The sequence below is a fragment of the Athene noctua genome, unplaced genomic scaffold, assembly GCF_965140245.1.
Source record: "Athene noctua unplaced genomic scaffold, bAthNoc1.hap1.1 HAP1_HAP1_scaffold_34, whole genome shotgun sequence".
NCBI classification, from domain to species: domain Eukaryota; kingdom Metazoa; phylum Chordata; class Aves; order Strigiformes; family Strigidae; genus Athene; species Athene noctua.
The window spans coordinates 2,156,379-2,178,113 of NW_027437537.1; the positions used below are offsets into that span (position 1 = coordinate 2,156,379).

Below are 21,735 nucleotides of genomic sequence, written 5' to 3' on the forward strand. Positions count from 1 at the left end.
AACCTGCCTGCATTTTCCCCCTCAAAACCTAACTGCATTTTTCCCCTCAAAAACTGCCTCCACCCCGTCACTATCCACACCCCACCCCCAAATCCGCCACTTTTTACCCCCAAATCTGCCCCTTTTACCTCACAACTTCTCCCCCCAACCCCCAACCTGACCCCTTTCACCCCCAAGACTCGTAAATTGTGTTTTTTTCCCCTCAAAAAGTGCCTTTTCCTCCTCGAAACCTACCTTTTTTCCTCAAAATCCGACTTCGCCCCGTCACTATCCGCCCCGCACACCCCGAAACCGCCCTTTTTCACACCAAAATCCGCCGCTCCCCGCCTTCCCCCCACCTGGTCGCGGTGAGCTGGGCGAGGCGCTCGGGAAGGGGAGGGCGTGGCCAGACAGGGCGGGGACTTAAAAGGGCAACGCGTGCATAGTCCCGGTGGGGCCCACCTGACTTTTGGGGTGTGCGGGGGGGGGTTTAGGGCTCTCAGAAGGATTTTGGGGTTCTGGGGGGGGTTTGAAGCCACTTTGAGCGTTTTGGGGTGCAGGAGGGGAGGGCCCCGGGGCAGGGTTGGGGTTCACAAGGGATTTTGGGGTGCGGGGGGGAGTGCAGTAAAGTGTCCGGGGGGGTGTTGGGGTGCAGGGGCAGTATTGGGGTGCTGGGGGGGGGTACAAGCCCGGGGGGGGTCAGTTTTGGGGTGCAGAGGGGAGGGTGCAGGGGGGAAGGTGTATTTTGCGGTGCCGGGGAGTGGGAAATTTTGGGGTGCTGGGGGGAGCTGTCCCAACACCAGGGTGGGGGTTTTGGGGTGCAGCCTGGGGGCGGGGGGGTGGGATGTGTGTGTGTGCCCCCCCCCCCAAAAAAAAAAACAAAAACCAAAAACCAACCCAAAACTCTCCTTTGGGTGTCCAGGGGCGGCGCTTGGGGTGGGGAGTGCACAGGGGGGACCCCAACTCCACAGGCCACCCAGTCCTGGGTCCCCAGGAGGACATTTTGGGTGGCCAGGGTTCTCCAAATGGGGGTCATGGGCCCCTCAACCCCCGGGCAGATGTGGGGTGTCCGTGGGCCCCTCAACCCCTGGGGTCCCCAGAAGACCTTCTGAGGTACCCATGGGTCCTCCCCCTCCCCCTCTCTCCCCTCCCCCGCAGTTCCAGCGCCAACACACGACTCTCCACAAGCTCAACGCGGTGGCTTTGCTGGTGACCTTCTTCCTCTGCCGCGTCCTCCTCTTCCCCTACTTGTACTGGGCCTACGGGTGCCACCGGGGGCTGCCCCTCTTGGGGGTCCCGGCCGCTCTGCCCCCCACCTACAACGCCGCCGCCGCCGCCCTCTTGGCCCCCCAACTTTACTGGTTCGCCCTCATCTGCCGGGGGGCCTGGCGCCTCTTCCGACCCCCCGCCGCCCCCCGACAGCCCCCTTGAGCGACCCCCGACTCCCTTCCCCCCCCCCCCTCCCGCCCCAACTAGCGCCTGGGGAGGGGGGAAAAGGGGGGGGGGTGGATCTAGGAGGGGGGTGGGAGGGGGGGATCTATGGGGAATCTGTGGGGCAGCCTGGGGGGATTTATGGGGCAGGCTTGGGAGGGGGTCCTGGACTCCTATGCGGTACCTTGGGGTCCCTATGGGGCACCTTGGGGGATTTATGTGTCACTCTGGGGTCCCTATGGGGCACCCTGGGGTACCCTGGGGGATCTATGGGGCACCCTGGGGTCCCTCTGGGGCCCCTTGGGGGATCTGTGGGTCACTCCGGGGGGCCCCGTCCCCTCCCTCCCAGGCGCAGCGGCTGGACCCACATTAAAGGACTTTGGGGACGTCCCGGCCTCCTCCTGCTTGGCGGGGGGGAGCGCCGGGACCCCCATCAGCTCCCAGTATGGACTGGGACAGCTCCCAGTACAGACTGGGTCCCCCGACACCCTCCCAGTACAGACTGGGCCTGTCCCAGTATAAAGTGAAGCCTCTGATCCCCATCCCAGTCCAGACTGGGCCCTTCCCAGTACAAACTGCTCTCCTTGGTCCAGTCCCAGTACAGACTGGGCCACTTCCCAGTCAGAACTGGATTCCCTCCCAGTACAGACTGGGCCCATTCCCAGTACCAAGTGGAACCTCTGAACCCCTCCCAGTGCAGAATGGGCATCGTCCCAGTACAGACTGGGGCCCTTTTTTAGTACAAGCTGGTTCCCCTGGCCTCTCCCAGTACAGACTGGGCCCATTCCCAGTACAAACTGCTCCCCTTGGTCCACTCCCAGTACAGACTGGGCCACTTCCCAATCAGAACTGGACCCCTTTCTCCCCTCCCAGTACAGACTGGGCTGCCTCCCAGGAGAAACTGGATTTCCAGTGCCCTCCCAGTACAGACTTTTCCCCATCCCACTACAAGCTGCTTTCCTTGGACCAGTTCCACTACAGACTGGGCCACTTCCTGGCCACAACTGGATGCCCCGGCTCTCTCCCAGTATAGACTGGGCCTTGTCCTAGTACAAACTGGATCCCTTTAAATGCTCCCAGGAGAGACTGGCTGGCTTCCCAGTCCAAACTGGATGCCCACATCTCCTCCCAATCTGGAACGCGGTGGGTCCCAGTACAGACTGGGCGTCCTCCCAGTCCCAAGAGGATCCTTGGATCTCATCCCAGTCCAGGCTTGGCCCATCCCAGTACAACCTGGATCATCCTCCTTCCCCCCCCACCTCCCAGTACAGACCAGGCTTCTTCCCAGTACTAACTGGTTCTCCTGGTCCCTTCCAGTACAGGCTGGGCCCTCTCCCAGTACAAACTGGATGCCCTAGTGCCTCCCAGTCCAAACTGGAGTCAGCCCCTGTACCCCCGGCCTCCCAGTACGACCATCTTGGAAACCCAGTTGAAGGTTGAAAGGGAATTTATGGGCAATATCCTCAGATTTTACTATTTTGGGAATAAATAACGATAATTGTTGGTCCCAGTTGGATTTAGTAAAGGAGTTGTAGAGAAATCGGAGATATTTCACCTCCTTTCCGCCTCATTATTTTACAGTTTTCCCTCATTTTGCCTCAAAGCAGGGAAAAAAAAAAAAAAAAACCAACAAACACAACAACAAAAAAACAGCCAAAGGACTCAAATCAGGAGCTACTTGAGTAAAATTAAAGATGACTGCTCAAAATGAACGAGAATTATGAATTTTTTTATTTCTGGGAGGGTGGGTGTGTGACGGGTTCGTTAGAGCGAGAAAAAAGTAACTTTGAGACGAAAAATGAGGATTTTCACAGAGAATTGGTGGGTTTGGACCCTAAAAATGGGGGATTTAAAGAGAAAAATGAGGATTTTCACAGAAATTTGGTGGGTTGGACCCTAAAAATGGGGGTCAGAGGAGAAAAATGAGGATTTTGACACGGAGAAGGTGGGTTTTGGGTTTGTGACCTAAATGTGAGGGATTGTCTGTGAAAAATGCTTGGAGTCTAAAAATGAGATTTTTTGGACCCTAAAAATGAGGGTTTAGCGTAGAAAAATGAGGATTTTTCACCCAGAATTGGTGACTGGGTTTGTGCGGCAGAGCTGAGCACGCACACGACCAATGGGATCGGGCAACGCCCGTTTATTCCAACTGATTCAGCCCTTTTATAACGTTCTCCCGCGCGCGTGAGCGACACGCGGTACAAGTCCTCGGGATTGGACGGTTAACTCAGCCCGCGCTTTAAACCTTCTTCTGATTGGATAAAAAGTGCCACATCAGCCGTGCCAGGCTTCTGCCTTGTGGAACATCCTCTTCCGTCCCAACCCCTGCCGGGGGTTGTTTGTCCCGTCGAGTTTCTCCCCCCTCACTCAGGGTCACGTCCTTATCGCGTTCTTGCTCGGCGGAGGCTCTTATCACTCTTGTTCTCACGCGGGATTGCTGACGCGGCCGTTCTCTCGCAGAAAGCCTCCAGAACCCCAACAGATCCCTCTTTTTGGTTTTGAGCAACCCGGATTTCTTGCGGGCCCTTTTGTACCGAATGTCTCACATGGGAAACCAAGCACGGCAAAATGACAGCAAGCACGATAACAAGAATTTTAATTCCCCTTTGTAACGACTCTTCCAACCATCCTGCGATTCCCGATGAAGCAAACCGTTCTGATAGGGGTGATGTTACAGCCGTTAACTTCTGCGTGTCATCCTTCCGTTTTCTCCGATTCTCACCGATAGATACCGACGGGTCGGATAAATTCATACAGCGCATTCCTTCAAACTCTTCACACCCTTGGGCTAAAAGCAGAAAATCAACGGCAGCCCTGTCCCGCAGTACAGCACGCCCAAGGCTCTCCACGCCCGTGGCCAAAGCACCGATTACATTCGATGTCAAGTTCATTTGTTTAGCCGTCCAACATGCAAAACGAGTGACGAGTTGTAATCCCTTTTTGGTCCCAGCTGGAGACACTTGCCAAAAGGCTGCGGTGCCCACGCGCCGCTCTCCTGCTAACAAACATCTTGTTTTCAACAGCTCAGCTTCTTTATCTCCTTGCTACGCACGCCGTTTCTCAGCCCCTTGGCCGTGCAGGTGTTCCTCACCCCAGCTCCAGCCTGTTGTTACAGCGAGGCCACACGGGCTGGATCGCTCACGACACGTCCGTTGTTTTCGAACCATTCCACCAATCCCTCTTTTTGTTTTTGGGGCCATCCAGACCCCTTTTATTGTTCGGTCCATCGTTTTCACAAAACGCTTCCACACGGAGCTCAACATCATCAAAAGGTTACAATGACCATCGAAACGGTTATTCAATATAAAACCAAATCCTTGAACCATCTAGTGACGTTTTAGCCCAATCACTATTAAATACTCTTCCTTCTTCAAGACGTAAACCCGTCGCGTGAGCATCGCTACAAAACCAAGTGTCATTTCCTGGTGCTGCTGAAGGAGTCTCGACTGTCTGATTACACCAGCCATGTGTCAGAGTTGTGTGAGGCCGATGCCTCCCAGATCTCCCATTTCTTTGTTTCTTGCGGCGCCTGCAAGACTTGTTGGAGAGCTGTATCAGTCAGGGCTGAGACAAACTTTAAAACATAACGTACGTAGAATAGTTCTACAGAAGGTTAAAAGAATACAGCCCTTATAATTACTAGTTAAAAAGAGTAGGTTAATTTGACTCCCCAAAATTAAGGGATATAACTAAATACTACAAAAATAAACAGTGAGGAAAATACGGAGCAGCACACTTAATTAATAGAAGTACTAATGCTCAGATCCGCAATTGTTGGGGAACCCTGGGTGCAGCGAGAATTCAGAGTGCCCTTCCTCGCGAACCGGAAACCCTACGCGATGCGTCCATCCGTAGGGGAGGCATCCAACGTCGCTGCAAGCAGGTCCGGCCTCTAAATCAACAGGGCAAAATAACTGGCAATTTTTTTTATTTTTTTTTTGAGAGGAAACATCTGATTCCATCCTCCTGTTGGGTTCCACCCTGAGCCTGGCCAGTACTCCAGGGGGAAAACCAAGGGAGTTTCTAATAAGGTTAAACACTTGAGCTCTTAATTCTTAATATTGCTAAACAAAGAAAGTGGAATACATACATTCTTACAGCATCTTATCCTTATTAATAACCGTATTTTATCTAAACTACATTTTGCACAAGTGACTAGTAAGCCTAGATATTTCATTAAGGAGTTACAATTACTGTTAGCATTTTCTCCCAAAAGAATTGGCAGCTGTAGTGTAGTTTGTCCTGTTGCAGTAGCAAACATTACCCAGACATTCTGCTGAAATGATCAGTCGAAGAGACCGCAAACTGTCGGCACAGGGGCACCCACAGCACCCACAGCTGGATCCTGAGTGCTGGCTGCCTCTCACCCTCAGCTGTGGTTGCACACACCCTGTCGGTGACCATCGGAGATGAGACCTGTGCAGACACCAGCATCACCTCTTCCCCAGGGTATTAAAGGAACTGGTCCTTCCCAGTTCCCCCTTTCTAGGGTTTTGTTAACACTTGAGCTTTGCTCTGGACTTCTTGTTGATCTGGTATCTGTGATGAGAAGTGACACAATACTGGTGGCACCTGCGAGACAGGGCAATGTTTAAAAGGTTCATGACATATCACGCCTTATTTAGCCTTTCGTGAGGGGTAGATTGACACCCTGCATCTCCCCTTTTTGTTGCTGTAACAGACGCTTTAGCTTTAGCAAGAGTACATTTTACTAGAAGTCAACCTTGTGTCACGGTCTGAGCCCAAAATATTTAAGGGGTTCCTGCTGATCCAAATCCTGAGTCATTGCATCTTCTCAGCATGCTGTTAGGGGGAGCCGCAGTAAAATAAGCAAGCGGAACAATTTTTTGACCCTTTTGTTACAGAACACAGGGGTTCAGGCCATAATTCTGATTTTCCTCTTCATAACCAGCATCGACGACCCCTGGTAAAACAAACAACCCCTGTCAGGTTGCAGATGATTTTTTGACAATATTCCCGTCAGGCAGATGGCTCAGAGGGGTACTCTCCCCGCCGAGCACGCACCGAAATTCAAGACAATGAACACGGAATTACTGCCTCCCGTTAGAGGAGGTGTTTTACATGGGACACTGAGAACCCTGAGCCCAAACAGACAGCAGCGCTGATGACTCTCTGCAGCTGGGCCGCGTCTCACACACGCAGAACAATCACACAACCACACCAAGAAGTCCCCCACACTGACACAACATAAAATGACAAATATTACAGAGACGAAAACACCGTTAAGAACATATAAAGCCTGTGCTGCATGACAGCGTCAGAGCCTTCTCTGGGAAAAACTTGTTGCTTTTGACGGGGGCGGCGGGCTGAGCGCGGTGCCGGGCTCGGCCACAGGCGGTCGCTCTGCGGCGGGGGGGCTCGGGGGGCCCCGGGCCGCCGCCGCCAACTCCATCCTGCACGCCCCGACCCCTGCCGGACTCCGCGGACTCCCCCGATGCCGCCTCATTCTCCTTCTGATGGCATCAGGTGCCCTTCGGGTGTGCTCAGCTCTGGCCGCGCAGCTCTCGGTTCAGCCCCCGCTGCCCGCCGCGGACCCGGCGGCGCGACCGGCGAAGTCAACGGGGTTTTTTTCCTGAGCTACCGCGACGGGAGCCGCTAGGGTTCAGAACGAGACGCTGCTCCGATCGCTGCAGAAGCAGAAGCATCCGCAGCACGCTCGCAGCTCAGCTCTTGCAGAGTCTCACGGATTTGTTTCCAGAGTGTGCTGTAGCTGCTCACTGCTTCTGCTGATCTTCCTCCATCACTGATCGAATCCCAAAGCCGTTTCCCTACAGATTCCCAAGGAGATATAAGTCCCTTTTCTCGGCTCCACCTTAAACTTTCCAGAGGGAATTTATATTGTTTCCCCCGCACAGAGAGGGCACACTGGAGGAGTTTCACCACTGCCTGTTGGTCCTTGGCAAGGGCAGCCCCATTCCTCCCCGGCCGCCGCCTCTCGCGGATCCGTTATCTTCAAACTCTCCCTCTGTCTCCCCCTTTTACGTTACAGCGCGCCGATTCTCACCTTCAGACACCGGGGCAGTGTCTCGATATGTCGACCGGCTTTCTCCCCCCGAGACTGCACTCCGACGAGTCCTCCTCAGGGAAGACGTTGTGCCGATCTTGAGGCCCCCACCCAGGGACGCCACTTGCGGCAGAGCTGAGCACGCACACGACCAATGGGATCGGGCAACGCCCGTTTATTCCAACTAATTCAGCCCTTTTATAACGTTCTCCCACGCACGTGAGCAACACGCTGTACAAGTCCTCGGGATTGGACGGTTAACTCAGCCCACGCTTTAAACCTTCTTATGATTGGATAAAAAGTGCCACATCAGCAGTGCCAGGCTTCTGCCTTGTGGAACATCCTCTTCCGTCCCAACCCCTGCCGGGGGTTGTTTGTCCCGTCGAGTTTCTCCCCCCTCACTCAGGGTCACGTCCTTATCGCGTTCTTGCTCGGCAGAGGCTCTTATCACTCTTGTTCTCACGCGGGATTGCTGACGCGGCCGTTCTCTCGCAGAAAGCCCTCTAGAACCCCAACACCGTGTCTGTCTCCGATAGGCCCATTTGTAATTAAGAATGTTGGTCAACAACAATATCTAATCCAACATGGTCTCTTAAACGAGTTGAGCTCCTGATGCAAAGCAATATTTCAGAGATCCAGCCAGCCCGTCCATCTGTCTTCAAGACCTCTTCCGAAGGATGGACAACCTGGATGCAAAGACGAACCCTTCAGATGGGGCGAACAAAGAGAGACCTAATTGGTGCTCCAGGGGCAGGACTGGGAGTTGTAAATAGGATTGATTCGGAAATACTAATGAACAACCTCGCTACAGTAACCAGCGACCTGAACCAAATACCATACCCTCTAAGATCCTCCCCCCTAACCTTGGGCAACAATCAGTGGCTTCTGGCAAGTGCATTTCCACAGTGGGAGAACCTTAATGAAAGGGATCATCAGATAATTGTAGAAGCATTAGACACCATTCAAACCAGCGTTTTTACAGCCCTTAGTTGTGTCCAGCTCGATTCTGGATACAGTCGACAGCAGCTGCAGTCATCAGGGACGGTGAGGACGGAATCCTGCCAAGAGAATTCCGAAAGGTAATAGGGGATAATGCAGCAGAATTTGAAAGAAGATTTCAATCACGGTGGCACTCAGTTAATTTTACCTTTGACCCCCTCAGGAAGACGGCCACAGCTTTTGTATTAACGATATATCGAGCTCGGGTGTATAAAACCTATCCGATTGTTGCGTTAGGATTGAATCATCATGGAACTGGGATTTATCCCTTAGAGCACAGGGAATGGGCTATAAAAAATCAGAAGAAATGGCAAACTATTGCTGTCGAGGCCTGTGCTGTGCGAGACCAGCAAGGATTCATTTGTGAAGATAACACCATCGGAGCTCCTGACATCTGTCTGGACACTGAACAGAACGTTTGCCAGCTGGAGATGGACCCTAATGAGACTCGAGAGACTATTATAATTTACATGGCCGTGGGGTGTGTTTGTCTAAGAACCCTGCGTGATTCTGCACAAGTCGATGACCTTATAATAGACACAAGTCATCATTCCAACCTCTGTGTCTGCAATCTCGTTAGTCTTACCGGGCGTGATTTCAGTTACACCGCTCCTGTCACAACTTATCGGTGGCTGAGATCTAATTATAAATTAGTCCAAGATTGGCAGCCCACGCCTATTGGAAGGATCTGACCCTAATAAGAAAGCTTTTGCACCACGAAAATGTAAAAATATTGATGAAATCTTATCTTGTGGTGTAAACCTAACAAAACAAATATGGCCCTTCCAAACAGTCACCAAATATAATGAAATCCTTTTGACTGCAAAAGAATTTGCTTAGGGAAAAGAAAAGGGGGGAGTTGATCCAGAGAAATGATTACTTGTTTGGAGATTTATTTACTCATAGAAAACTGCTTAGCAACTTATTTATTTACTTATAGCAAGTTATAGTATTACTTATAGTATGTTTGAATATTGCTAAGAATCCTGCTTGCCCAGACTGCTCTGTGGAATTTTACCCAGGACTGCTGTGTTCATCAAAACAAAGCAGCTCACGGTGAAAATCCACCAAGACCTGCAGTGTCCAGCAAAATATTATGGTTTTGCTCTCAGCAGCTGGGTCTTGGTAACGAGTAAAGATAGCCCTGTACGGGTGGTAGGAGTGCTGTCGGTTCTCTTAGATAAGACAGAATGAGTAAACCGGCGGAAAAACGCTCTTGTTATTCAAGAAATCGGCCAAGAGAATCTGCGCACGCTCCGGGGAGAAAACAAGGTGAGAAAGACTACGAGCCTTCCTCCCAAAGCCCCCGAGACGCCCCCCAGGAGGCAATGGGCAGGGCAAAGAGAACGCCAGCTGCTGCCAGCAGCCTCTAGAGCTAACGCAGCCTCACCCTGCACGCGGGTGTTTGTGCGATGGACCCCAATGAACGTGGACATCCACACTCGGTGAGGTTGGGGTAAAATGTGCGGCGGGGGTGCGGGCTTTGTGGAGGAATCCCCTCGCGCCCCGGCGCAGGAGTAAACATCCCCGCTGTGTAACTCTGTTGGAGTTGTAGAGTCTTTTTTACACGAACCGCTAGAGCACGGCTCAGCCAGGCAGAGCCTACTCAGAGGCGTCTTGGAGCCCAGCTTGCCAGCCAGATCCTACTCAGGGTTGTCTTGGAGCCCGGTGTGCCAGCCGGAGCCTTCTTCGAGCCCAGCTGGACACCACCTGGCCAGCCAGAGGCGAACTACATCCCACCTAGAGCACAGGTCGGCCAGCCAGGGCCTACTCACAGCCCTCTGGGACCCTTGCTGCCCAGAGACCCTACCCAGAGCCCCTGTGCTAGCACACCTGGGCCCCTCGCAGACTAAAGCTGGCCACTCAGACCCTACTTGGAGTTGCCTGAGAGCCTGTCCGACACCCAGAGTGTACTGAGAGCCAGTCGGCTGTCAGCTGGCCATCCAGAGGCAGCCGAGAGCCCGCCGACAGCACAGGTCAGCCGGCCACAGCCTCCTCACAGCCCCCTGGGACCTCAGCTGCCCAGGCAGAGCCTCCTCAGAGCCCTTTGGGCCTTCAGGCTGCCAGCAGAGCCGACCTGGAGCCCTTGGTATAGGCCCCAAATGCGAAACACTGGCGAAGAAAGCAATTTAAAATGCTCAAATGTAATTCCCGTCAGTGTTTAAGTATCTGGGTGAACTGCTCCTCCGTCCTGGCTGCCAGCTCTTGCTACAAGGAGGATTCATTTCCCTGCATCCTGCATGCGGCTCCTGCTTCAAATACTGAGCTGAGTCAGCAGATCCTGTCCTGGAGGAACAGGTAACCCTGTTCAGATCCTCTCTGCATCACACAGCCCCCGTGTGTCTCTGCAGATTATGGGATAGAAGCAAAACTCAAACAGGACAATGCACCAGCTGACAGAAACTGCTGGGTTTGGAGGCCTGGTGTCCCCCTCCCAGAAGACGCGTCCCAAGACACCCGGGCTAAAGGATGGTTCCTTCAGGCACAAGAGGCCCTACAGCCAAGGCCCTTGTTTTGTCTGGGGTTTGGTCACCAGAGAGCTGCCCACCAGCCCCTGGGCAGAAGAGCACACATCCCAATTAAAGGCAACAGGGAAAAGGCCAAAACAACACAAGTCGAGATTCACTGGTGGCATCTGGCAAGTGGCAAAGATACAGCAGCCTCTGGTAACAGTTCCTTGAAGGGAAAGCCAGAGTTGAGAGGCATCCCCGCTGGGAGGCTCTTACAGAGGAGAGTGTCAAACAGCGCCAGCTGGCAGGTTTGGCATTGTCTGGGAAATGTCCAACCCTGTCGAGGTGCCACAGAGCTCTCTGCAGCCAGGCCCCGGCGAGGGACTCCTGTGGGCTCACCTCTGAGAACACAGAGCGATGGGCCCCCCGCCCTGCCGACAGAAAACACCTTCTGAGCAGCGGGCGCAGAGAGTACAGCGCCCTCAAACCACCAAAGCAGCCGGGTCAGCCCCCGGACACCCAGCGTCTCCCCGCAGCACCTGCAGCCACGTCTGCAGCCCAGCCCTGCTGTCAGGAGTCCGCTCGGGCTGGGCGGGTCAGCGCCCGCACATGGGGGTGCTGATGTCACCGTGGACACGGTGACCCGCCAAGGGTGTCCCTGCCCATGTATGGGGGGGTGATGTCACCGTGGACACGGTGACCCGCCAAGGGTGTCCCTGCCCATGTATGGGGGGTGATATCACCGTTTCCATGGTGACCCGCCAAGGGTGTCCCTGCCCATGTATGGGGGGTGATGTCACCGTTTCCATGGTGACCCGCCAAGGGTGTCCCTGCCCATGTATGGGGTGCTGATGTCACAAGGGCCGCTGTGCCCCACGGCAACAAGCCTATAACAGGGGTTGCTGGGCTCCAGCGGAGCGTCAGTGCGACCTGGGAGGTGAGGAGAGGGATGGGGCTGGCCGGGGGCTGCCGAGGGAGGAGCGGGGGGTCCCACGCCTCGGGGCGCCGGGGCTGTGCTGAGAGCTGACCCGCGCCCCGCTTCTCCCTCAGAGTCGGCCGAGGAGCATCTGGGAGAGACACCCCGGTGCTGCTGGGACAGGGACGCTCCCAACGCTCGCTGTGGACGTGTCCGTGGACGAGAGGCGAGAGGAGGCCCCCGACTCGATGGAGCAGGGTGAGAGCAAAGTTTCCCTCCCGCAGCACAGCAGAGGGGCTGGCGGGGGTCAGCGTGGGGCCGAGCGCGGCGGCAGGCGGAGGCAGCGCCTGCGATGCCCCTTCCTCGCCACGGCCCCCAGCCCTGCCCCTCAGCCCCTCAGGGACGGAGCAGGGCCCTGGGGACGATCCCTCAGGGACGCCTCCCCCGGCCCCCAGAGTGCTCATTCCCGCCGGCGTTTGCTCTCTCCCTCCAGCGTGCGTGCTGTGCGGCCAGGCAGCGGCAGACACGGATCTCTGCGGGCAGAAAGTCGATCAGGATGGGTTCTGTACCCATCAATTTTGCCTGGTGAGCGCCCCGGGGCTCCCTCCAGCTCGCCGACAGGCACTCCCGGCCACGCTGTGCTCATCAGCTCCTCCGCTCTTCTCTTCTCTTTGCAGATTTTTGCCAGCAAGCTTTTTTACTGTCAGGATGAGGGTTCAAGGCTGGTGGGAATTCTCATTGAGAACATTCGCAGCATAGTTGAGCGGGCAGCGCAGAAGGTGAGGACCTGACAAGCTCAGGGACATTTGTGCCAGGAGAGGTTTGGGGGAGCTTAGCCCAGAGCCCAGAAAGGAAATCCCCGCCCCTCCAAGCAGCTCCGGGACAAAAGCCTTGCTCCCCGCAGCTCCACAGAGCTCCAGCCCAGGAGCCTGGGGCGCCGGGCGGATCTGTGGGCTGCGGCCGAGCAGCGGCCACATGCTGCGCCCTGCCCGGAGGCGTGGGGCTGGCTGGGGAGGCCCTGGGGCTGCCGCTGACGGGGCTGCTCTGCTCTCTCCAGCGATGCTTCGTCTGCGGGGAGAGCGGGGCCGCCGTCACCTGCTGCCGGCAGGGCTGCGACCGCAGCTTCCACCTGCCCTGTGCCGCGGAGGGTGAATGCGTCACCCACTACTTCCCTCCGCACAGGTACCTCCTGTCCCCTCCTCGCCCCCACCGGGGAAGGACCCAGCGCTTCTCACCTCACCCATCCCTTCCCTCTGCCCCCCAGGTCCTTCTGCAGCCAGCACCGCCCAGAGCAGGAGGTGGAGGCGGCTCCGGACAAGGGCACCACCTGCCTCATCTGCCTGGAGCCTGTGGAGGACAGAAAGTCCTTCCGCACCTTGGTGTGCCCCGCCTGCAAACACGCCTGGTTCCACCGGGGCTGCATCCAGGTAGGAGCCGTTCCCTCGCCCCGGGGACACGGCAGGCGCTGGGCAGCACCAGGAGCTCACTCCTGCTCCTTTTGTTCCCGCCGCAGGCCCAGGCTCGGTACGCTGGTACCGTTTCCTTCAAATGCCCCCTCTGCAGAGACAAGCATCGGTTTCACCGGGACATGTTCACCGTGGGCATCCAAGTCCCCTTGAGGTTGGTGTCCTGCCGGCCCACAGCACAGGAGGCTGCGAGCCCTGTGCCATGCCCCGGGCTGCCCCTGCAGTCCTGCCCCTCCGCTGTCCCGTCTGCCTGGGCTTCGGCTTCACGGAGGAGCTGGAAACCGGGCAGGGGGGAGCAGCAGGGCCGCCCTGCATCGGCCTCATGCCGGGCAGCAGGGGCTCAGCCATTTCCCTTTCCCCATCAGTTCGCCATCGCAGGGCAGTGAGCCTGTAGTCGAGGCACTAATGCCGAGGGACCCCGGCTGCGATGCCCGTGAGTGCCTGTGTCCCGGGGGCAGGGAGCACGCAGAGCAATGGGGGTAAGTTGGCAAAGCGACACCCTGGGCTCTGCACGGGATCTCTGTGTCGCCAAGAGCTCGAAGCGGAAGGACCGAGAACAGGAGCTGTGCCGCACAGCCCCGTGCTGCGGTCACTTTGTCCTCACAGCCATGAACCCTTTTGCTTCCCCAGGTCCTGGGAACTGATCCTGTGCAGCTCCTGCACTGTGAGAACCCACCGGCGCTGCTCCAACGTCAGCACCAGCAGGGTCATCTGGGTGTGCGAGAGCTGTACTGGCCAGGGCACCGGTAAGAGGCAAAGCACCGTCATGCCCCTGGGCTGGGGCCAGGGCCCAGGCAAGGCCCGGCAGCGGGTGCCCAGGCTGGGCTTGGCAGAGCCTCTCTGCCCCAGGAGGGCTGGGGGCACCGCTCTGGCCTCTGCACTGTGGCCTCTGTGCCCCTGACCTTCCCGCTCCCCCTTACAGCCTCCAGTGACAGCTCAGGGGTCGCTGGCTCTGGCACGGGTGGCGGGTCAGGACCGGGGTCACCCCACGGCTTGGCAGCACCGGAGAGCAGCAGCCCCAGCACTGGGAGCCAGGCGGCGTCGGGGCCGTCCAACGGCTCCCAAGTGCTGCAGGGCAGCAGCAGCTCCAGCTCACCTGGGCCCGAGCACAGGCAGCGCCGCTCCCGGGTGCAACGTCAGGCGCAGACGCCCTACAGCCGGCCCAGAACACACCCGGAGAGGAGCCGCGCGCTGGGGCCGTCCCAGGGCTCCCCTGTGCCGGAGAGCAGCAGCCCCAGCCCCGCCAGCCAGCTGCCAGCGGAGTCCTCCTGCCCCTCCCCAGCGCTCGAGGGCAGCAGCTCCAGCTCACCTGGGCCCGTGCGGAGGAGGGACGGCTCCCGCCTGGAACGTCGGGCCCAAACCCCTTACAGCCGGCCCGGACGCAGACGCGGGACCGGCCGTGCGCCGTCCCCACGTGATGGCCCCGATCCCCCTCCACCGGCTCAATAAAGTTGACCGTTGATCTCTGCCCTGGGAGATTCCCCGCTCATCTGTCACCTTCCTCCTCCTCTCCCTGTCTCCAGGGGCAGCGTTAGGGGCCGGGCCCAGAGGGTTTCTTCCCCCGGGGCCTGGCAGCCCTTGCCCAGCCCTCCCTCCTTGCGGGCTGGCCTTGGCCGGCCGCCCAGCGCCATGGCCGTGTGCCTCGGGCCTCGCTGGCCCCGCAGCCGGCTCAGTCTCCCCGGGGAAGGGTCACACCGGGGGCAAAGCTCCTTTACAGGTTCCGCTCAATGTCACGGCTGCAGTTGTGACATGGAGATGGCTGTACCGAAGGGCATTCCCGTTGCCCAGTTCTGGTTCCTGCTGCCCACCCTAAATTTCTGCTGTCCCAGACCCATCCAAACACACCACCAGCTCCGGCCACACAGAAGCTCCGAGGAAGAATGTTGTCCCCGGCCTTCACCGGCCCTCGGCACCTGTTCAGCCCAAGAGCAAACCTGGGGCTCTGCGCTTGCTCAGCCCCTGTCGTGCTTTGAACTCGCCCGGCAGCCAAACCCCACGCAGGCAGTCGCTCACCCTCCCCCTGCCGGGAAATGGGGGACCGATTGCAGGGAGAAAGGGAGACTCACGGGTGGAGATAAAAGCAGTTTAGGAATTGCAATTAAACCGTAACAGTGATGGAAAGTACAAACGGGTGGCGCACCCTGTGACTGCTCAGCACCCGCCGCCTGATACCCAGCCCCTTCCCAGCCAGCGATCCCCAAAAACCGAGACCCCGCGCTCGCAGTCCCAGGTGTAGGAGAGAACCTCCTGCTTCCCAGCCGCCCCTCCTGGACACCCTGAGCACGACGTTACAGGAGATGGGATATGCCGCCGGCTAAGCTGGGGCTCTGGCTCTGCCCCCTCCGAGACCTCGATCTCTGACATCAACCCCTGTAGGATCAGCATTCTTCTCATGGCAAATCCCGTACGGAATCCAAAACACAGCGCTCTTCTGGCTACTAAGGAGAAAAATTAACTCCATGCCAGCTGAAACCAGGACAGGCTCCGCCCCTTACATGATACCATTTAGACACCATTTACGTTAGGCTCAGGTTTCCGGTACATTCTAAGGAATCCCCGTCCCATTCCCTGCTCTCAAATGTCTCCACAGACCTCATTCCCTTCGTCTGTGGGCCATCCCTCCAAAATGTGCAGTGAGATCATTTGCTCCATAACTTCGGCTTCCACCTCTCAGGACAGGCTTTGCAGGCAGGAGGGAGGAGGCGGAGTTGGCTCCGTCGGCGGAGCGGGTGTCCTCGGGCTCAGCGGGACGATGGCGTGAAGTCTCTGCCACAGGTGGAGCCGGTGCCTCTGGCGCGGTCCCCGCTCGCAGTCTGCAGGGCGAAGGTGTCCATCTGCAGGGCGCTGCCGGGCACCAGGTGCTGCCCCCAGTGCTGCCCCTGCCAAGGTTCATCTTTTCTATTCCTGCGAGGCCATCAGTGTAAGATCTATCAGCCAGAGCGATGACGCAGGGCAATAACAGGCTTAGCTGGCAGGTAACATCCTACAGTTCCATTCATCAGCTCTTTTCACCTAAAATCCAGCCCCTCGAGGCACACATTGGACTTGTCCGTCCTTCTGCATCACCCACCACGTGCACCCAGGTCCTTGGGCAAAAGTGACCCCACGCACGGGTTTACCTTTCCCTGCTGCAGGAGGAACGCAGGCTGCCCGCCCCGGCATATTCGTAACGCGCATTACGGGGGCTTTATCCCCAGCCCCAGCAGGTGGAGGTTTGGCTGAGCAGGCCCAGCCTGCTCGGCAGATCCTCTGGATTCCCTGAGCAGGTGGCTTCTGCGAAATGCACGAACCAGGGTTTGAAAGTCCCACCCCCCGTTGCTCTGTCGGTTTTAGCAACCCATTGTACCGCTCCATTTTCCCAGAGGCTGTCAGTGTGCCAGAGCCTTTTGTTAGAAGCGTTCGTGGTATCAGCCGGTCACAATGTCCGTCGCTTGGCGCCTTAAAATTCCCTCTCCTCACTTGCTGTATGTAGTCCCCGTGCTGCTGTTGACCACCCGTGGGAGTCGGATTAGGATTTTTCGTTTGGCTGAACTGCGTCACACTGATTGATGGCGCGATGAAGTCGTCGGTCCTGAGGCTACTCACAGTTGTGTTTGAGAATTTGGGGAGTTGTGAACACCCTCGGAATGCTGAGCCTGACACTGTCATCTTCCTGCTGGGAGCCCGCGTGTTCCTGCAGGGTTCAGGCTGTGTTCAGGGTTAAGCAGCTATTGAAGAGAATCACCCAGAGATCTACCCCAAGGCTGGAGAATTCTGAGAGGCTGGGGGTGTGGGACAGCACGGGCAAGTGCCCAGGACAGTGGCACCGCCGGGGTATTGGAACTTCACTCCCCAACAGGATCGGGGGGGTTGGCAGTGATAGGGGGAGGGTTTGAGGTGATTTGGGGAGATGTATGTGGTTTAGGGAGGATTTAGGGGGATACGGGGGTTTGGGGGATATGGGGAGGTTTTGAGGAGATTTGGGGGATATAGGGGAGGTTTTGGGGTGATATGGGGGGTGTGAGGGAATATGGGGGTGTTTTGGGGAGATATAGGGGTTATTATGTGTTTTGGGGTGATATGGGGATATGGAGAATTTTGGGGGTGATTTGGGGGATGTGGGGGATTTTGGTGTGATTTGGATGGATATTGGGGGTGTTGGGGAGATGGGGGGGTGTTTTTGGGGAATATGGGGGGTTTTGGTGTGGTTTTGTGGGATATGGAGGGTTTAACGGGATGTGGTGCTATTGGGGGATATGTGGGGTTTGGGACAATATGGGCGGGTTTTGAGGTGATTTGGGAGTATTTGGGGTGATATGGGAGATTTAGGGGGGATTTGCAGAGATATGAGGAGGTTTGGGGGTGGTATAGGGGGTGTGAGGGAATATGGGGGTGTTTTGGGGCCTTTTGGGGGTTATTATGTGTTTTGGGGTGATATGGGGATATGGAGGTATATGGGGATTTTTTGGTGTGATTTGGGTGATTATGGGGGTTGATTTGGGGGTTTTTGGGGGGTATGGGGGAGATGGGGGGTGATTTTGGGGAATATGGGGGGTTTTGGTGTGGTTTGGTGGGATATGGAGGGTTTAACGGATGTGGGGATTTTGGGGTGATTTGTGGGAATATGGGGCGTTGCGGGGATAGGGGCAGGTTTTCAGGAGATTTGGGAGTATTTGGGGTGATATGGGAGATTTTGGGGGATATGGGGAGGGATTTTGGGGTGATTCAGGGGATGGGGGTTTGGGATGGTTTGTGGGATATAGAGGATGTTTGGAGGGGATCAGTGGGATTGGGGTGCTATAGGGAGGTTTGGTGGTTGTGGGGAGGTTTGGGGGTGATTTAGGGGATGTGGGCGTTTTGGGGTGGTTTGGCAGGATACGTGTGGTTTTGGGATAATATGGGGGATATGGTTGTGTTTTAGCGTGATTTGGGGGAATATGGGGGTTTGGAGTGATTTGGGGTAATGGGTTGGTTTAGGGGAAATGTGCTTTGGGGATTATCGGGGATATAAGCGGTATTTTGAAAGGATATGGGTGTTTGGGGATTATAGGGGGGTTTTGAGGTGATTTGTGGGGATCTGGGGAGCTATGGAGGGTTTAGGGGGGATTTGGGGGCATATGGGAGGGTTTGGGGTAATATGGGGAGGTTTTGGGGTGATTTGGGGGATATCGAGGAGGTTTGGGGGTATAGTAATTTTGGGGGTGATATGGGGGTCTGAGGGGATATGGGGGTTATGGGGGGTTGGTCTGGGGGAGCCCTCGGCATTGGGGTTCTTGTGCCATTTCTGGGGGAAGCTGCGCCGCATTTTGAGCAAGGGCTCCTGAGGACGCTCCAGCCCCGGGGGCTTTGTTTCCCTTGGCCTGTCCCATGCCACCCTCTCCTGTCCTTCCCAAGCCCCTCTCTGGTGTTTCAGAGGGAACTGGAATCCCCTTCCACTCCCTGTTTGGATGGATTCGTTAGCAATAATCCACTTCTCCCCCACTTTTCACGGTGCGTTGGAAGGGATGCAAATTCCAGGAGTATTTTCCCGTGACGCTTCACCTTTGCACATCGAGGTGGCAGAAAGTCCAGCATTTTCCCAGTGCTGTGCTTTGCTTTGCAGGAGACAAATCCCTTTTGAGCAGGTTCTGCTAAAATTGAGAACCTCCTGAGACGTCATCCCCAGCACATCTGGTCCTGCCAGGGCCAGGGGCGGGTGTCTGAGCCACGTTTGCTGATGGCACTCGAGGAATCAAAACCCGGTGGGGAGGGTTCAGCTCCTCCGCCGTGGGGTGAGGTGTCCTGCCCGCAGGGAGAGCGGGTCGCTGGGACTGTCCCGCCGTGAGACGCCCCCGAGCAGCTTCACTCGGGTCCTTGCCCCCGGCAGGAGGGAGCCTGGCCGGTGACAGCCCAGGGGACCCGGAGCTGTCCGTGCGGTGCTGCAGATCGTGACCTTCCTCCCCGTGCTGGCCTTCGGCACGGCGCCCTGGCTCTGCTGCGACGCCTGGGTACGTGCCCCCGTGCCCCGCCGAGGAGGACGCCGTCCCTCCTGTGACAAACACTCCCAGAAGCCCTTCAGGCGCTACTGGGGGAGGCTGAGGCTGAAAATCACGGTCCTCTTCTCGCTACCCCCAACCTCCTGCGCTCTGCCCCAGCGCCCCGATCGCTGCACGCCCTCAGCAGTATTTTTGCTGCAAAATTAACGTCCCTTTTTTGTGGCTTTCTACTTGGTGGCTCTGCAGCCACGGGGCCGGTACCTGCAAGGCCTGTAGAAGTGAGGGGAGCAATTGTCACGTGTGTCGCCTTCCCTTTTGCTGAGGGAGCTGTTGAGTTATGGTTTGCCCAGCTGGTGTCTAGAGCAGGGTGAAACCTGCAGATTGACGTTCAAGGTCTGTTTAAAGAGTGGGAGGCATTTTTGCCAGGGATGTGCCCTTTAGGGCAATAAAAGGGGAGAGCGAGTCTTACAGCTGGGGGCACAGGGGGAAACGTCATTAAATGTCTTTGCCAGCAGCAGAGGAGTTTGTTGCTTTGGTGAGACCCCAACACCCCGGTGGATCTCACCTGCCAGCCGCTGGCCCCGGCTTTCACACCTAGATGGGAATAAATCCGCTGTGTCAGCCCTGATTGCACCTTGGTAGCTGCCAGTGCTGGGTCAGGACATGGCCATTTGGTAATCTCTCTGCCCAAGGCGAGATAGATAATTCTTTTTTTTCTTCTGCTTGCTTTGCTGTTCATTGGATGAAGGACTTGTGGCTCAGCCCCACGGATCCAACCGCTTGCACCGTAGAGGATGAATTTCTCCCTGCAGATGTAGGAAATGCGGGGAGCGGATGTGCCCCCCAAGGGTAACTGGGGGCAATAAGGTGCCCCCTGCGCTGGCCCGCCCGCCCCTCTGCATCCTGCCTGAAGACAGCGCCCACCCAGAGGTGGGGGGAGACCAAAGGGCTGGGGGGACCCTGCTGGCTCCGCCAGGTTTGCCGTTTGTTCCAAACGAAGAGTCAGCGAGACTTGTTTGTTTGTTTGCTTAATCTCAGGTGTCTTTCAGTGCTTTCTGCCAGAAGACGCCTCCTGAGGATCAGCACTGCTCCTTTCCCCCCTCTTTTCGGCCTGTGAATCCCATGCCGTGGAGCTCCAGCCCGCAATAACCGCGGAGCAGCACAGCGTGCAGCTCCCTGCTCCTCTCAGGGAGCTCCTCCCGCCACGTTTTGGGGTCTTTGGGTCCAAATCAAATGCAACCCAGCACAGATGGGGACCGTCAGAGCACAGGCCCTGGGGCCCAAATTCAGGCTCCCACGTCCCAGCTGAGGCCAAGCGTTTCTGACAAAGCACGATGGGAACCTGGCACACAGCTCGCCTGATTATTTTAATCTTTTATTTCTATTGTCGGGAGGTGCCCAGGTCCCGCCGGGGCCCGGGGCTTCCGTGCAGCGGCCTGAGGTGGCTCCGGTGCTGCCACTCGCTGCCACCATCTCCAGAACCGCGGAGCACAGGGACCTGCCTGGGGGGGCCCTGCCACCGCCGGCCCCGAGCGGCCCCCCCAGCCCCGAGCAGCCCCGTTCCTCTCGGCGCTGGAGGGTGCTGAGCCGGGCGGTCCCAGGAGCCCGAGGCCGAGGAGATGGCCGCTGTCGCTCGCGGCGCAGAGTCCGGCACCCACACAGAGACACGCGGGGTGGTGGCACGTGCGTCACAGTGACACTTCTGTGAGGTCACAGCCCCGCGGCGGGGACACCTCTGTGAGGTCACAGCCCCGCGGCGGGGACACCTCTGTGAGGTCACAGCCCCTGGCCCCGCATCACGCCCCCTCGCCGCTGGTCCCCAGTATAAAAGCAGCCGCCCAGGGCAGGAGCTCCACAGCTTCAGGCAGGCTGCTGCGCACCGGCTGGGGCTGCCATCGCGGCCAGGCCAGGAACCGCTTTCCTGCCTTCCCAGCTCCTGCCTGCACGTGTCGCAGAGCTCAGGCACTGCCCTGCCCCGAGGAGGGCAGCGCTTTGGCCGGGCGCTCGAGAAGCCAGAGGAAGGAGAGGAGCCGTCGGGGCAAGGTGAGTAGTTTGGACTTTCAGTCAGCCCTGACGGGCACAGGCCGTGGCACTCGATGGGCATTGTGGGCCCTTTCCAACGGCACCATTCGATTTGATTCGAGTCGGTTCTGGATCTGCCCGGCAATGGAGAGAGTTGAGAAAAACTCCCTGGAGGTTTTGTCCTGCGTGTGGCCAAGGCACGTAACCCCCCCTGAGCATCAGCTCTCTCCGCCCTTCCTCTCCGGAGAGATGCTCCCGTCCCTTCGGCATCGCTGTGGCCCTGTGCTGGACTCCAGTATGTCCACGTCTGTCCCGTACTGGGCAGCCCAGCGCTGGGCACAGCAGACTTGCCAAATGGGGCTTTTTTTTCCCACTTTGGTGCCCAAGAGCCCTGCGATGTCACCAGGGAGTCACTGACCCCGCTAGAGCAGCATCAGAGCAGGTGGGGGCACCGGATGGGACCCCCATCGCAGAGGGGGATCTGCCGGAGGGG

General features: G+C 57.3%; 1 pseudogene; it reads left to right on the forward strand.

The window, feature by feature from the left end:
- The first annotated feature begins 9,846 nt into the window (after window positions 1–9,846).
- Window positions 9,847–14,198, forward strand: LOC141974170 (G2/M phase-specific E3 ubiquitin-protein ligase-like; annotated as a pseudogene).
- The last annotated feature ends 7,537 nt before the right edge of the window (window positions 14,199–21,735 follow it).